The sequence below is a fragment of the Patagioenas fasciata genome, chromosome 2, assembly GCF_037038585.1.
Source record: "Patagioenas fasciata isolate bPatFas1 chromosome 2, bPatFas1.hap1, whole genome shotgun sequence".
In the NCBI taxonomy this organism is placed as follows: Eukaryota; Metazoa; Chordata; class Aves; order Columbiformes; family Columbidae; genus Patagioenas; species Patagioenas fasciata.
In genome coordinates, this window is record NC_092521.1 from 65329284 (window position 1) to 65346224 (window position 16941).

The 16941-nt window shown below is 42.4% G+C and overlaps 1 protein-coding gene across 1 annotated transcript in view; it reads left to right on the forward strand.

Moving 5' to 3' along the window:
• The first annotated feature begins 747 nt into the window (after positions 1-747).
• Positions 748-16941, forward strand: part of AHRR (aryl hydrocarbon receptor repressor) — an 87105-nt gene continuing 70911 nt past the window's right edge. Inside the window, exon 1 of the mRNA XM_071804332.1 lies at positions 748-1005. The gene's annotated coding sequence lies outside the window, so the exon portion shown is untranslated. The remainder of the gene's footprint in view (positions 1006-16941) is intronic.

Genomic DNA, 16941 nt, shown 5'->3' on the forward strand with positions numbered 1-16941 from the left:
CCATGCAAGAGCCACTTTCCGTACTTATCAAACTCAGGTATCTAACACCACTTGCAAAAGGCATTGCTGCTTGACTGGGATCCCCTGGTACTTCCAGTACAACCCAGAAATCCGTTGGCAAAATGTTCTGGGAAAAAAAATAAAACAAAAAACAAACAAACAAACAAACAAACAAAAACACACACACCAAAAACAAAACCAACAAACCACATGGTAGTTAAGAAAAAAAAAAAATCCCAGATATTACTCAGCTTCCTGGTGAGGCTGGTAAATATTGTGCTAAACCAAAGGTACCGATACGCAGAGTGAGACGCGCTTCTACCATGCAAGGCGACAAGCGCAATGGACCTGCACCGGGCAGAGACCGGGGCAGGCAGAGGGAAGCCCCTCCGGAGATACCGATGCCGTGGCGGTTGAGGCTGCTGCAGACGTCCCGAAGGCGGCGAAGGACCTGCACCGTACTTTTCCCTTTCAACTTTTCGGGAGAGCCAGCGCAGGGCTCGGCGGCCCCGGGGGCAGGTGCACCGCACCGGGGAGGTGTGTGCCCGGCTCGTCCCCCCATCCCGCGGCGGAGCGGTGCGCAGTACAGGCGGGAACAACCCGCTTCGAGCTGCGGCCCCGGCCGGCCGGCGCCCGCTGGCCCCATCCCCGCCGCCGCCGCCCGCCCCCGACCGCCGGTGCCGCCGCGCCGCCGCAGCGCCCTCTGCCGCCGGCGGGGGGTCACGGCGGCGGCGGCGGGCCGGGGATCGCGTGCGAGCGGGGAGCCGGCGGCTCGCCCTGTCACTCGGCCGCCCGCCCGCCACCTGAATCACGAGGGAAGCGGCGGCCGAGCATCCTCCTCCCCACCCCCGCGGCGTCCTCCGTCCCGCTCCCGCCGCCCGCTCCCGCATCTCCGCCCCAGCATCGCCGCCGCGCCTCGGCCGCCCGCTCTGCGCCGCGGCCGGGGGCTGCTGCTCGCCCGGAGAAACTTTGCACCCCTCCCCGGGTCGTGGCGGGGACCGTGGGGTAAGTCGTTGCATCCCGAGAGCTCGCGATGGGCAGGCGAGGCTTCAACCCGGGTTTTGCAGGGGGGCCGGGGGATCCCCGGCTCCGGCCACCTCGCCCCCAAACCACCCCCGCTCCGGGGGGCCGGTGCTCCCCCCGGCCCTTTCGGCGGCGCTGAGACCGCAGCCGCGCAGGACGCGCCCCGCTTCTTTCACCCAGGCGCTGGGGATGGTCCGCAGCTCCCACGCGAAAGCTCCGGGAGGTGGCGGGTGCCCGCCGGCCCCCCGGCGGGTGTTGCCCGGGGTGTTGGCCCGCTGTCCCCAGGGATGAAACTGGGGGGAGCGGAGGGCTCTGCCGTGGCACCTTGGCCACATCTGGCTTCACCCATCCTTTCCACTGATGCCTCGAGAGACCTTTTCGGGGGGAAAGCAAGTGAAATAAAAGTTTCACGTCGCCTCTTTACAGCCCGAAGTGCACTCGCTTGGCATAGAAGAGGGTGGGTATGCTTTGGGGTCAGTCAGTACGTCCCCTGAAAATCTTCATTTTCAGCGGTTTATCACTCTAGAGCTAAAAATTCTTGTTACGTTTCAGTTTGACATACCAAAGGGGGGGAAATCAGTGAGGGAAGGGCGAAGCGTGTATACAGGTTCTGGTGCTTTTTCTGACTTGACTTTGTTTAGTAAACAAAAAATGTGTACGTCTTTGGGTGAAGCTGTAGTTTTATGTCTTTATTAAAGAATAATGCAAATAGCATAAAACCAAGTTACATAATGAAAAACTTTTTTTTTTTCTGAAGACGGGCACAATGTCCTGCGTCATTTTGCGAGTTTCTAGGAGATAGACTATTAAGACAAACACAAAAAAAAACCCCAAAAAACAAAAAACAACCAAACAAGCAAAAACCAAAAAAACATCCAAACAAAAACCACCAGAAAAACACGAGAATACAAGAATATGCTTGACGTTTTTTGGTAATCGGAGGTTTCAAAAACAGAGCCGGGACTGGATTTAAATAAAACTGACTGACTGGTTGGGCTCAGAAGTAGTCTGTTGAGAAGAATGTTGATGCACATATGTTTGCAGTAGATAAAATAAAACTGTTCTCCTTTATGAACCGTAGAGAGTGTTATTATCCAGGGCTAAGACTAAATCGCAGAATCACAGAATCACAGAATGTTAGGGATTGGAAGGGACCTCAAAAGATCATCTAGTCCAATCCCCCTGCATTTAAGCGAGATTTAATGACTGACACAATCAAATTCACTGGCAAAGCCCTCGGTTAATTTGCAACCAAGAGCAAGAACCTATTTCCTTGAAAAACAAAGTGCCTAATACTGTAGATGTTAAGAACCAGAAAGAGTTACCAGTTAAGGTTTGGATAGTAACTTTAACACCATTGCTCCTGCTGGCACTCTCTGCCTGAGCACAGGCTGCCACACTTCTCTCTTTCTACCGCCACATCCACCGCATCTCTGCATCAGTATATATGTTTGTGACAACCTATTTTTTTTCAGTAGTTGACTGTAAAAGTGTATTTGGGTGTTCTCTGGTCTGAAGGAGAGGACTGGGTTTCTAGGGGATGCATTGGGCTAGTGTGTGAACACCTCCAGTCTTCGGCTCTAGAAGCCCAAAGCTCCACAGCGTACTCAGACTGAGGGGGACTGTTTCTGTGAAGAATGCCAGGGAATGAACCCTTATATATGGAAAATCTGTGTTGTTGTGGTTTCAGGATTTTTATTCTAAGTGAGCCGTAAGAGGGGGAGGTATATTATTACCTCAACTTCCCATTGATTCAGATTTCTGCCCAGGAATTGTACGGAGGAAATGCAGCGTTAGGCCCTGTTTGCAGTGTAGATGCTTACATAAAACAGCCTGCCGATCTAATATTGATTCATGGGTTTCAGTGTATAAACAGGTTTAAACTCCACTGTGGAGGATTTAGTAGTCAGAAATGATTTTTTCATTAGATTTGCCTTTCTGTAGGTATATCTAAAAATATAATAAAAACACTTTCAGTATCAGGAACTGCCGCTATGTAATAGAACTAGACTAAGAACTTTGTTCAGCTTTTGCTGTTGTGTTTTTAAGGGGTTCAGTTCAACCCCAGACCCCACTAAATGTGGGGGCTCTGCTGTTGAATAACTGAAGTCTGGTGCCAAATCTTTCCTTAATATTCCTGGTAATTACTGCTGACTCATGCTGACATGTGAGTTCAATTAGCCCCAACTGGAATGTAAATGATGTGGGAGTGTCTCTTTGTGCCCAGAGACAGCTAGGACAAAGCAGATTTTGGAGGAAAATTTAAGGAATTGCCAAATTTGGGTAGGAAGTGTCAGCCGGGTATTTTTTTTACTGTAATATTTAAATAACCAGTGAAGTTTTGTCCCAGGAAGGGGGCAATTTGGATAACATGGGCTTGTCTTCACTATGGAATAAGTGGAGTCCTAACTCAGACGTTGCTTCTAATTTGTCTCATGTCCCCACACACAAACTCATTGCTGGAGAGTGGTGATGTTTTCAATTTGAATTGGCTTACCCATGAGGAATAAGCTATAGCTCAGATAACCGCAATTCATCAGCTCCCAACACGATCTGCCTGAATAGCACAAGTGCGATTGTGCTTGGCTCTGGCTGCTCCCACTTGAATGGGGTTACCTGGACAGCAGGCAGCGCCTGCCTGATTCCCCAGTGCGGGCAGAGCAAAGACGTCATGGGTTCAGCCATGAGGTAAGCAACAGGACATTTATCAATGCAAATGCTCCCACACAATTGCTGCCTAACTGCCACGTCTGTGACAGCTCACTGGTGGGTGTCACCGTCACCACACCACCATGGTGAGCCGGACAGGAGGACTTGGCAGCAGTGCAGAGCTTGCCGATGTGCAGAATGAGGCACGGCTGCAACAAGTCATGAAAAGCAAAAAATTGTCTTTGCCCCTACGTTAGTTTCCTGTCAGTTATCAGCTGGTATGAGAAGGTCAGTTATATGTCAGAGGTATATGCTTTTATACATATATATATATATAAAAATCTGTCCATACTTGGCTAGCAGTAGCAAGAGCTGCTGCTTTGGGAGACGCAGTTTTGTTGTTGGCCCTCTGTGCAAATGGCTACTAGGAAATGCAGACCAGGATTTCTACAAACATTTTGAGGTCAAAGAAGCAGAGATGGTGGGCACAAGAGCAAATATGCAGCCTTAAGTGTGCCAGGTGGATTGTTTTTTTTAAGAGGAAGGTGATCCTAATGCAGAGTCCTCGGTCAGCATGAAGAATGAAAATTTCAAGGTGCTTTTCAATAAATTTGACTGAGTTAGGGACCAGCTGAACATCCTGAGATGAAAAATGCTTTCAGAGTATGGCTCTGTCAGTCCAGAGCTCCCATGGAGCTGTTGATAGTAATTTTGGAATTAATTCAATTTACCTTCATAGTTGTGACCTCTGAGGTTTCTATAGCAGTCGAGGCTGTGTTATGCTGTTATCAGATAAAAATACTATGTGGGTAACTGCAGAACTTCGATGGATAGATTTAGAGGATTGTACAGGTGAGGTGGATGAAAAATAGGAACTGCCAACATAATGCCAATGAAATGCACCTCACATACTTAGGAACCCCTGAAGTTCCTAGATCCAGTATGTGATACAATCATTTCAGTGCAGACAGGTAGGTTCTGCTCACTCAAGTGCAGTCCTCAGGTATGCGGGTGTGCAGCTACAGTCGCAAGAAACCCAGTGTATCTCTCTGACCTTTGTTTTAGAAACCTTATTCTGGATCTAGTCCTTTCGCTCTGGTAAGTGCCTTCTGTTGTGCAGCAGCAGGGCCAGTGCAGCGTGGTGGTGTAAAACTGTGCAAGACGGCAGCACTCAGCAGCCTGTGTCAGTGGAACACCTTCAATATGAGAGTCTGTGAAACAAAGCATTTAAGTCTGCTCCCAGGTTACTTGTCAAATGGTGAGATTGCTTTGATCTGGACCTTACTGTCTATAGTTTTGAATCAAGGCTGCATCTGCAGACAACAAGTAAATCATTTGCATGATGCAGTCTATTAAGCTGGGACTGCAAAACATGCTTGCAATCATGTATTTGACCTGTCCTGTGACTGCAGTAGTGCCTGGTACACCAGAGCTATGGCCCTGTATTCAACAGCAATATCTGTGCATGCATTAAATATATTAAATATTTATTCTTTACTCTTCAATTTTGTTTGTATTGATTCTAAATGGTGGTCATTTCAGTAGGTTTAGCTTGCTGAAAACATGTCCTAACATAAAATCAAATTTTGTCACTCATTAGGACTGTAAAAATCCACCATTGCTGGATTTTTTCCTACTCTGTAACAGTGGAGCTGAGACAGAGTGAAGCTGAATACGTGGCAGTTTTGGGGTCATTATAGCTGTTTGCTACATTTGGTGGTATACTGATCCCTGGGAATCATGATGCTGAGTAGCCTCTCGAACTTTTTCCTTTGCTGAAACTCCAGATATTTTGCTCTCACCTTGTAGTCAGGGCAGGGTTGTTTGGAAAGCGGGTTCTTCTTGGCCGCATTGTCTTTCACAGGGATTTACTTCTCCAACATATGTTTCTCTGATGTCTGAGAACTCCTAGTGATCTTGTCAGATTGAATCTCCCTCTCCTTGTCCTCAAATGAGGAATCCTTCCACAAATATGTTGTTTTCTTCTTGTTTCAGGCCATTTCTAGATACGCAAAATTTGCTGAGGTTTTTCTGTGGGCAAAGAATACAAGTACTAGAGATTTTGGAGGGGTATATCGAGAAGACTATCATTCAGGTTGGGACTCCATAGCAGTTTGTCAGAGCTGTTGCATATTTCATTAACAGCTCAAGTGATGGATCAGAGCATGTGGGCATTCAGCCTGCAGATGTCACCAAGCTGAAACGGGTTATCAGGCACCCTGGAAGACAAGACTTAAAATCAGAGTAATTTTTGACAGTTACAGACTCTAGAAAACCAAGCAGGATGCAGATCTGTAAGATTTTGTGCAGAAGTTCATCTTCATTGGGGAATAACCATGTAGGCAAATACAGCATGGGGAACGGCTGGCTAGGCAACGTGAGCCAAGGGGAAAACAATGTGTAAATTTGGTGGATCTCAAACTAAATATGAGTCAGTAGCATCACACTGTTGTCAGAATGGTAAAGAGAACAATGGAGTGTAAAAATAGAAGTGTTGTTTGTAACGTATATGAATAATCTTTTTGCCCTGCTCAGCCCAGGTAGGTCCTTACCTGGAGTATTGAACTCGTTTGGGAGCAGGGTGCTTGGGGAAAAATACAGACGAAATTCAGAGTTCAGAGGAGAGCAACAGGAATGATGAGCTGTCTAGAAAACACCACTTATAAGGAAAGACTAAAATAATTGTTTCGTCTAGAGGTGGGAAGAATAAAAGCCAAAAAGTTAAAAATCTTTAGAAATATAGGGTTAGCTGCAAAGTTAGTTAAACTATTTTTGTGTCACCTAGGGCAAGAAATTATGATCTTACATTGCAGCAAGGAAAAATTTAGGTTAAGATGCTTAGGAAAAAAAATGTGATTTTGGTAATAGTTAAATGCTGGAATAAACTCTCTGGGGTACTCACAGAAACTATACTTCTTCAGTAGAAGCAGCTTTTGGGAGTGGTTGAACAGCTGTGTTGTTACAGCTATGATGGCCTAAGCATGTAAGAATGGAAAAGACTAGAAAGACGTAGTGCTTTTTTATTATATCAATTGATTTAGCTAGAAAAAACAGACAAGCCTTTCATGCTCACAAACCGTTTCTCCAATCTGAAACCTCTGAATGGTTTTGGTACAGCTGCTTCTGTATGAAACAGGGAAGGATGTTCTGGATGATCTCTTGAGGGTCCTTACAGCCCCATTTGCAAAGATGTAATGATTAACAAAATCTTTCTGCCTTGGGATAGATGGGTGTTCAGGGAGTGGGGAGGGAAGGAATACTGTGAAAGCAGATAAAATAGCTCCCTCCTACCCTGCAATCAGGGAGATTCCCTAAAATTTTCTCTCTGTGAAAAATTCTGTTTTATTACTTTTCAGGAGGGGATGAGAATCAGCAAACATTAAACTAGCTGCTTTATTAGTGTCAGGTGGTTTTGGATTATAGCAAATGCTTTATGACAAGTCATATTGGGATAGGATGTATCTACAAAACATTTGTGTTTTTATGTTGCAGACTGAAAAAAACCTGGGAGTTTTGAAGGCAAGAGGTCAATTTGTTTCCCCCACTTCTCACCCTAATTATATAAAGTAAAATTCTTGCAGTTATTACTTGTTTATGAAAACTAAATTTAATTATTTTTTAAAAATCCATAGAAAATACTGTTTTTGGGGATATTAATGAGAATAAATTTATAAATATTGCTTACCGTAGGGTAGTAACAGATATAAATAATGTTAGAAGACAGAGTTTTACTGCAGGCAACTTGCATATATATTTAAATGTTTTTTTTTTTCTGCTGGAGATGTATCTCTAACATAGTAAAAGTATTTACAATAGAAAGTACCAAAAAATGTCAAATAATGAACAAAAAATGTAGATATGTCCATAGATCTCAGAAACAGGATGGAAATAGCTATGTTATACTGCTTACAATTGAGAAATTTATGTTCCTGGAGAAGAAATCATATGCTTATACATCCATAGTTAAGGACCTGCAGTAAATTTGAGTACGTATTGAAACCAAGGCGCTGGAGTAGTGCCTTGTCAGTGTAGCAGACAAAACTAGGCAGCTTTTCAACCAGTATAACTTGTTTAGCTACTTTTATAATCTCCAAAATAATAGCTGCATCAGTTTTTATTTTTACTTTTACATTCAGATTCTGTATTTGAAAGAACAGGAACTTTTGAATTTTCATTCTGATTTTCATGTGGATCATTAAACTGAACACTTGCAACAACTGAGTAAAATCCTGACAACTCATACGCCAGCCCGGCTCTCGGTGGGCTTTTCTAAACTCTGACGCACTGCTTTCAAATGCTGCAGGGTTTCTTATGCTGTTAGCAACATCATTTTAGAAGTCTGAATTGCAGCAACAACAATAATAACAATGTCAATTTAGACATCAAGCTAACATAACTCACTTCTAGGAGATAATATTTCATGTTTCCTTTCAATTTTTCTCTGCATTCCGATTTTCCATCCCAAGCTTTGAGAGAAACACCTTTTTTTCCCTGGAAGATGTTTGTGGTCTTTTCCTTTTCCTTTTTCCTTTTCCTTTTTCTTCTTCTTCTTATTTTTCTTCTTCTTTTTTTCTTTTTTCTTTTTCTTTTTCATTTTTCATTTTTCATTTTCCTTTTTCATTTTTCTTCTTCTTCTTTTTCTTCTATTTCTTCTTCTTCTTCTTTTTCTTTTTCTCTTTCTTTTAAATATTTTTTCTTTTTTGTCTTCCTTTTCATCTTCTTTTTGTCTTTTTCTTCTTCTTTTTCTCCCTCTTTTTCTTTTTCTTTTTCTTCTTCTTTTTCTTCTTCTCCCTCTTTTTCTTCTTCTTTTTCTTCTTCTTCTTTCTTCAGTTCCCATTTTGTTGGCCTTAGATCCATCCTTCTTTTGCTTCTTTTCTTGGGGAAAACACTGTGCTGCATTCTCCTGGTGTCACAGAAGCGCCTCTGAGGACAGGCTGTGTCCCTGAGCCAGAGACAACCACTTCTTTCTCCATCCACGCTGTCTCTCTTTCTACAGTGATGCAGAAATACACAAATATATGAAATATATATGAAATATATACATATATAAAACCCCATATACTAAATATATGAGCTGTCATATATTTTTGCTCCTATTCTGCATCGGAGTGCAACTAAAACCTTTTAAGAAGCCTTTTGTGAAAAAGAAGAGAGAAAAGCAAGTATGGTTATGGTGTACAGCAGGTTTTTTTTTTAAGGACTTGGAGCTGGATTTTGGCTCATTCGCAGGAGCGGTTCACCAGCTTATTAGCTACTGTAGAGGGTCTCCCTGATTGTCGTAAGCAGTACTTTCCTGACAAAAATTCCATCTAAATTAGTGCCCTTTTGGCTTTACAGTAGAAAACTCTGCTGTAAAGGCAAAGTAAAAGTGATTCCTAGTGTTTTGCTCTTCCTCTCTCATCTGTTCAACTCTCTAAACCAAGGGTGTCAAACTCATTTTCACCAGGGGCCAGATCATCCTCGCGGTTGTCTTCAAAGGGCTGAATGTAATTTTAGGACTGTATAAATGCAGGAGTAGTTACATCTCTGTAATCTATCTGTAGCTTCCCTTTGTGTAACTGAGGTTTTCTCATCATGCTGTTAACATTTGCTTCAAAATTGCTCCACACTTGTGTTTTGGCCTGGTGGATGCATTATTGTCTTATCGAAGACCATTCTACTATTTCAAAGAGAATCCCAGACCCAGCATGGTTTCATAGTTCATAGTTCTGCAACTCAAAGTGTCAATGTCTAGTTCACCCCATCACAGCGGTCTGTGGGTGCTGGAACACAGACCACTTTGTAGTGGATCAACGGGAGTGGGAAATGAGGGTAAAACAACCCAAAAAGCAGCCAATGCAGGGCCACATGTGATTGTTGTGACAAAAAGTGTCACGACCAACCCAAAGTTATGCTGCTCTCCTTTTATCTGAGACCTTTTATCACTCACAGTTGGGGAGGAGTGTAGACAAACCAATGAACTAGACAAACAGGATGAACTAACTAGCTCTAGCAGCTTCATCATGACAGCACAGAGCTACATCTGGGCAGAATGCAGCTGAAAAGTTATATATACACTTGATGAATATACTTGAGTTGTTAGCTGGTAGTGAGCTCTGTGTTGCCATCATAAAGCTGCTCCCAGAACCTGAACTAGCTGTAGGCTGAAAACAGCTGAACTAAGGCCCTGCTACACTGCACATTCATGGCAGAAATACTTCATTGACCTATCTTACTGTTTTCAGACAATTGTGCTGTGGAAATGATGCTTATCCTTTCACAATATGTGCTTTTCAGTCTCCAGAAGTTACTTCTTTTGACCTGTTAATCAGATTCCAGCAAACATAACAGAGGGACAGAGATCTCAAAGATATTACGTTCCTGAGAGTTTAAAGGTGAAACGTGCTACACTAATATCCCCACTGAGGGCAAGACTGCAATGTGAGACTGTCGTGTTAATCATCAAATAAACCATATGGTTTAGACGATATCTTAAATGCCCCAGCTGCAGCAAAGCTTTTCATCACTGCTCACAGCTTTTTATGCAAAGGGTAGTCTAACTGCTGGGGCAATCCCATATTTTCCTCAGAGGGGCTGTGTCTGGTAAAGATTCCTGAAGAGTGTAGCTGCACACTCACCCTGTAGCAAAGGGCTGAATGGCTACCATGTTTCAAAGTCAAGCACTTGCAAATTATTATAGGAAACACAGGAGTTAGAGATGAAATGTGAATTCCTCACCTATGTGGACAGGCACGAAACTTAATCACATACCAAACCCAGAAATTGCATATTTTGTTTTTATTATCCTCATTCACCTTGTGGTCCCAGCTCTGTACTATGCACTCACTGTTCAAATCGCGTTGTGAACACAGTGCTATTAATTTTGTCACAGACTTTTCTGTGGTAATTGTGACTATAATATCTAAGTACATCAAAACCACTGCTGAATTAATCATTTTTATACTTCTGAGACATATGTTCCTATTCATAGAGACAAATCTGAAAGATGTGTTCTTATTTGCTCAATTCCAGGCACTCGGGGTGATTTTTCTGAAGACGCAGCCTCTGGTGTACGTTCATTCAGAGCGCAGTTCTGGCTGCCATCAACTGCGGCACTGAGTGCTCCTCACTTTCAGAAATCAGACCAAGGCTCCCAGAAAATGAGGGTTCACACCTCTGACATCACCAGCTGTAGTTGTGTGCCTTGTGTCGCACACCCCTCACTCCTACAGCTCCTGCACAGCCGCAGTTCCCTCTCTGGGCTCTCTTTGCTCTGCCTGCTCAGATTTCTCCCCATTGCACAGGCAGTGACAGCACAGGATCCCTCAGGAGACCTGGGCAGGAGACTGCATTAGGGAGGTGCAGGCCACCTAATTTCTGGCAAAAATGCCAAATTTTGGATGCTTACCCTGAAGTCCTGATGATAATTCAAAAGCAGCGCTCCCCAATGGTCCCTTTCTGGAGTGTTACGAAGCTCAGCGTCTGTCTGCAGCTCTTAGGGATGCTGAGACTCAGGACTACAAGCAGTCTGCTTATCTCCCCTTCCTACCTCATCCCAGTCCTTCACACGGCAAACTCCCCATTCCCCTGCCTTATATTTGGAGTCCCTCGTTTCTGGGCTGCAGCTGCTGGAGCAGGGAGAGCACAGCAGGGTGAGGAGGAACAGCAAGAGGGAAAGTCTGGCTCTGCCTTTGCCACTCGGAGGGGAGGCATGTAAAGCACATGAGGATGCATATGTATAGCGCAGATGCCTGTAGGAGGAATGAAGGGGATGACATGTGCTCAGCTCAGGCAGAAACTATAGATAACCGTCAGACTGCAAGTCTGCCGAGCACACGCGAACTGGATTTTTTTCTCAGAAGCTCCAAATGTAGCCAAGTTCGTACATATTTTCTTTAGAAGAAAGTAAAGAGAGATTTTCTGTATGCTCCATCAGACAACCTTAGCTATTCTGTTAGCCCAACATATGATTCCCAGTACTTGCAGAACACCCTCTGTAAGTCAGGTGTTATACCTTTTTGTTAGTCAATTAACATTTCTAACCACTCTTCAGGTTTGTGAATTAACCTTCTTCTTTTTTCACTGGAGAGGAGATTGAGGTAGCAAAGTTAATTCTAGGACCAGAAAGAGTCATCATGATCAATTGTTTCAATCTCCTGTCCAACATGGACTACCAGATATCCTAAAACAAATTCTTCACCACATGGGTCTAATAGTTTCCTTGAGAAAAAAAATCTTGATTAAAAATATGCTCAGTGATGGAGAGTTCTCTACAGTCCTGGGCATATTATTTTAATACTTATCCTCATTTATTTGTAATTTGAATTTAATTAGCCTCAAATTCTGCAAATTGGATCTTGCTGGAATTAGCTTGATCTCTGTCACGAAATGTTTGTTTCTTACATAATGTAGTTACTTATTGTGAGGAAATTCTCTGCTGCTGTTCTTCATGATAACCCAAACAGTTTGAGCTCCTGGACTCTGACTGCAGGAGTCATTTTCTCAGCCTTTAATCATTTTTATGTCTTTCTGCTCTAGCTTCTCTTGAAGTGGGGCTGCTTCAGCTGGACACACAGTATTGCATGCTATTTGCAAAGGTAATATATCCAAAGCCATTATCATATTTTCTCCTAAATCACGACCGTTCATCAGAAGCGAAGCATTTGGCAGAAATGTGCTAATCGCAATTAATTTAGTGACAGCAGGCAGGTAGATTTCTATTCCGTTGATCAGCCGTCACGAGTGGAAGTCTTTTCCAGAGTCGCTGCCTACCAAGGTAGAAGCAATGCATAATCCTGCGAAAAGCCATGCTGCACTCCAGCACCCTCCCTTTCTCACTTTGCCGGTGAAGCTGCGCCGCGGTTCTGTGGTGTGGTGGGGATGGGAACACAACTTCCTTGCTCCCAGGCTGCTTCTTTGAAACCTGCGCCACTCTGAAGCTGTGGTCTGCACAGCACTTTTATGTAGTTCAGGCATTGAATGCAAGGTATGTGGTCACATTCGAGCAGGAAATGATTAGTAAAATTTAATGAAAGGAGAGATCATTGACTAATGTAATTTGACCTCCTATAGCTACGAAAGCTACCGAATTTTTTTTGGACTATGCCTGCATTCAGCCCAATTGCTTATATTTAATTTAAGCATAATTAGTGTACATTACAGAAAGATACCTAACACATCTAAGAGTGATTTCAAGAGAGCTTGCTCTAGTGTTTAAATGCTCACAATGTTGCAGATTAATGCCTTATTTCTTATATGGATGTATCTGGCTTCAGCTTCACTTTCTGAGTTCTTGCAATGCTTCAGATTAAAATAATTCAACACCCTTTTCTTCCCCATGAAAGTACTTCACTGTACTCAAGTCACCCCTAATTATTTTTTCTATGCAAGGTAGTTTCTTCAGCCTGAAAGTATTTTTTTAAGCTTCTTTCTTCACTCTTTCCAATTTCTAACATTATTTGAAAAACACATGAGAACTGTACACACTGTTCCGGCATCAGTCTCATCATATCTGTAAACAGAGGTAAATTCACTTCGCTTAAGTCAGCAACTGCATTAGTGCCTTTGCAGCAGCTCCTCCCTGGGAGCTCAGGGTATGTATTGTACTGATTTTCACTTTGATCCCTAATTCCTTTCAAGAATCACTGGCATTTCAGGATGCAGTCTCTGTTCTGTAGCAATGACTTGCATTCCCTATTCTGAGATGTAAGCATTTGCATTTGGCAGTATTAAAATGCATTGTGGATAAATAGAAACAGACTACTGGACCCTCCAGATTGCCGTTTGACTCTGTCTTCAGCTCTATCTACCACTCCCAAATTTTTATAACTTTGCAAATGTTACCACTAGTGTCGTTGTATTCAACCTTGATGCCTGTAAGATCTTCATAAAAACCTTTCTATTTAGCAGTGATTTCTCTAGGATTACTCTTAAAAAAAAAAGGATTAGTCACTTGACAAATTCTTTAATTATGGAAACTTTGCACTACAATACTTCATTGTGGCTTTTAAAAATCAGAATGTTGTGCTGCTAAGTTAAATTATTTACTAATACAAATGATTTCCTGTATCTGCTAGAGGTGACAACTTCTCAGTGAGTAAGCTTCACTCCAAAAAGCATGATATACCATAAAATTCTGCTAAGCGATGTAATTCTTCTTTCTTATCAGGTTTTCTGGTATTTTGCTTGGGGTGGATGTCAGTCTCTCCATCCGGTGGTTAGCTGGATCATTATGTTTCTCTTCTCTGAAGGTCATCATATAGCAGCTGTCTTTCAGTCCTTTGGGTTTCCCCAGCATTCAGAGATTAATTACAACTTAATGTCAGCAGTGATGAAAAGCATCTGACATAAGAAAGTGAATGATCATGACCCACATTTGCCCTTTCGCAGCAATTCTGTTGCTTTCAGTCCTATCTGTCCTTCTCCTGAAGCTCCTCAATCTTGTAAGCCCTGTCTCCTGTGCCGGAGGGGCGGAAGGTTGCTGCGTTGGGTTCGTCTTCATCCTTCCTCAAACAGGGGGAGAGCATGTGAGGACTCTGAAGTGTTCCAGAGAGAAAGAGAGAGGAAAGAGGACAGTTGTCCTGAGCAGCTGAGTGATGTCCCCCCAACTTCTTCCCATTTCTCGTTCACTTGTGAGGCTGGTAGGGGAAGGAGCCCCTGGCCTCCTGGAGCAGTGGAGATGGGTTGTTCTGTACCAGTGGTGGAGAGCAGAGCTCACAGACAATCAGAAGAGAGCATGGTCCAGGCAGGACCATGAACATGGGCTCTTGTCCAGTTTTTAAGATAAATGTTTTCTTGGTTTCTGTTTCTGCACAGCTCAACATCTTCAAGTGCCGTTTTCAGTTGTATTTTTAGAATGACTAACTATGAGCTTTCTGACTTGGTTTTTATTGCTGTACGTTCATTCCCAAACTCATTTTACCTGCGTGGCACTATTTGCATTAGTGGTAGTAGCGGAAGCACCTCTCAGCTGTGCGCATATCTAGGACGTTGGTGTTCAGTTGGTGAGGCAGTGCTTCAATATGATGTTGCTGTGGTAACCCCTTGTCCTAATTCTGTAGGAAGTTCCTGTAGAAAGCCTGAAGAGTGCATGGTCGATTCCTGTTTGATGCAGGTGCATGATTATCCTTCTTTTCAGAGACTAGAAATAAATCTGTGGAACAGTCTTGCCGTTTATGCAGTTCAAACATAGAGCCATCTCCACCTAATAAGCACTCTACACACTTTTTATACTTCTTTTGTTCGTAATATTCTTCTAAAAAGCACACTATCATTTCTTCTTAGTGCTACAACTTCTGAATTTTCCTTTGAGCCTTTTTCTTTCTTAACCAGCATTTTACACTTCATAAATTCGAGTTCATGTTGTTTGCTCTTTATTTCCTGGTTTGCAGTTGTTCGAATACGGAAGTATTTTCATTTATCTCTATTTGCTGTCACATATTCATCAACTGAACCAGAATGGGTTTTAAAACAAAGTGATCCATGTGGGAAATCAAATGAACTCTTAACTTTCAGTTTTCAGTTGAATTGTGCTGTCCAAGTCTTTCTCCTCCTTGTAATTTCACTCATGAAGGCAACAGAAGGGAAGTCTAGCATGTGACACTGTTTTGAAACATGAACTATGAGTCATAGCTTCATATTATGGACAGGAAGGACTCAGAACACAAATGTATTACAATACAATGAAAATATCTTCTAATGTAAGGTCTCATAAGAAACTGCAGCAATTCTTTTGGCACCTTCACATCATTTCAGCTTCCCACTGGAGCAGAAAACCCACCAAGGTAGATGAAGTCTTAAAAACTGTCAGACTGTTGCAAAAAATGAGCTTGTAGGTTAGCCGAACCTAACAAGGTCATCGAAGATGGCAAGAAGGCTTTATGTAAGCACAGGCTGTGGGATAAATAAGCTTTCTTAACCTGGAGCCATGTTTATTGCACCATATCTTATCCCTCATAGACTTCGGCTAAGCAGTTCATCCATCTAATTTCACATGAAATTGTCCCAGTAACAGTGAAAAAAATTGCTTCCTGTATTTCTGGAAGAACTCTATACCTGACACTGCAAGAGCTGGAAAATGACTAGTGTTTCCACAATCAGTTACAATTGAGAGAAGGTGACTACTGACCAATTTGTCCGATCTCTATACTACCGAAGGTTTTAGAATGAATTCTCAAGGAAATAACAATTAACAGCTGTGGTTAGTTGTGTAACGGTATAAAAATGGAATGTAGATTTAGACCAAGTAACCTGAGAGCTTTCTGTTGATACAATAACTGATTTTCCAGATCAGGGAAATATGGTAGACCTGATCTATCTGAATTTAGTGAAGGATGCTGTGCTGCTGAGGAATAGTAAAGAATTGAAACTTTGGGGGAAGGAACTGGGTCAACGACACATGCTGAAAGGATAATGACTGATCAGGAAGGAAACTACAGAGTTCCTCAACTCTCAGTTTGGAGACAATCGTATTTTTACTAAGAAATTTCATGCAAAACCAGCAGTGTACCGATAAACTTAGTTGTTTATGCCATCAATATAGAAGAAGATACAATTCTCACGTAACAAAAATGAACTGGAGATTATTTGTATGAATGAAATTACTGGGCACTTTGCCACTAAAAGTTAGATTTTCTCCATAAACTGTGCATTTATTTATTGTACGTTATACATGAGGATGGAGAACTGTGCATATTAGGTAACCACAGGATGACTGTGAACCACTAATTTGATCATGGCTATGAAAAAGAAAAATACAGTCACGCAAATATCAAGTGAGATCATTCTCATAAAGAATTAATGGTTTGTCAATACATATGTATATATACGCAAGTATTAAATACTTTTAGATTTTACTTAATATACTGTGCATGATTATGTTTATCCATGTTTCAGACAGATTGACTGAAATGAGAAAATAAAGGCTCCTAAGATGATGGGAAGAATAGTTTGTAACATGAGAGGGAAATAAAAGAATTTGGGTTGTCCTAGAACACAAAAAATGAAGGCTGACCAAATGTAAGACTGATATTTAAAACTATGCCAGTGAGTAAACACAATGGAGGAGGAAGAGCTATTTAAACTAAAAGACAATGTTGGCAGAAGAACAAATGGACATAAAATGACCATGAACAAATTTAAGCTGGAAAGCAAAAGCTTTCTAGTTATCAGAAACCTGTCTTTCAATGAAAAGCAAAGCTCCTCTAAACAGCTTTTAAATGAAGTTCAATAGGTTTATAATTTGCATCATATGTCACAGCTGTCTTTAGTATTAACAGCATGGGATTTGAT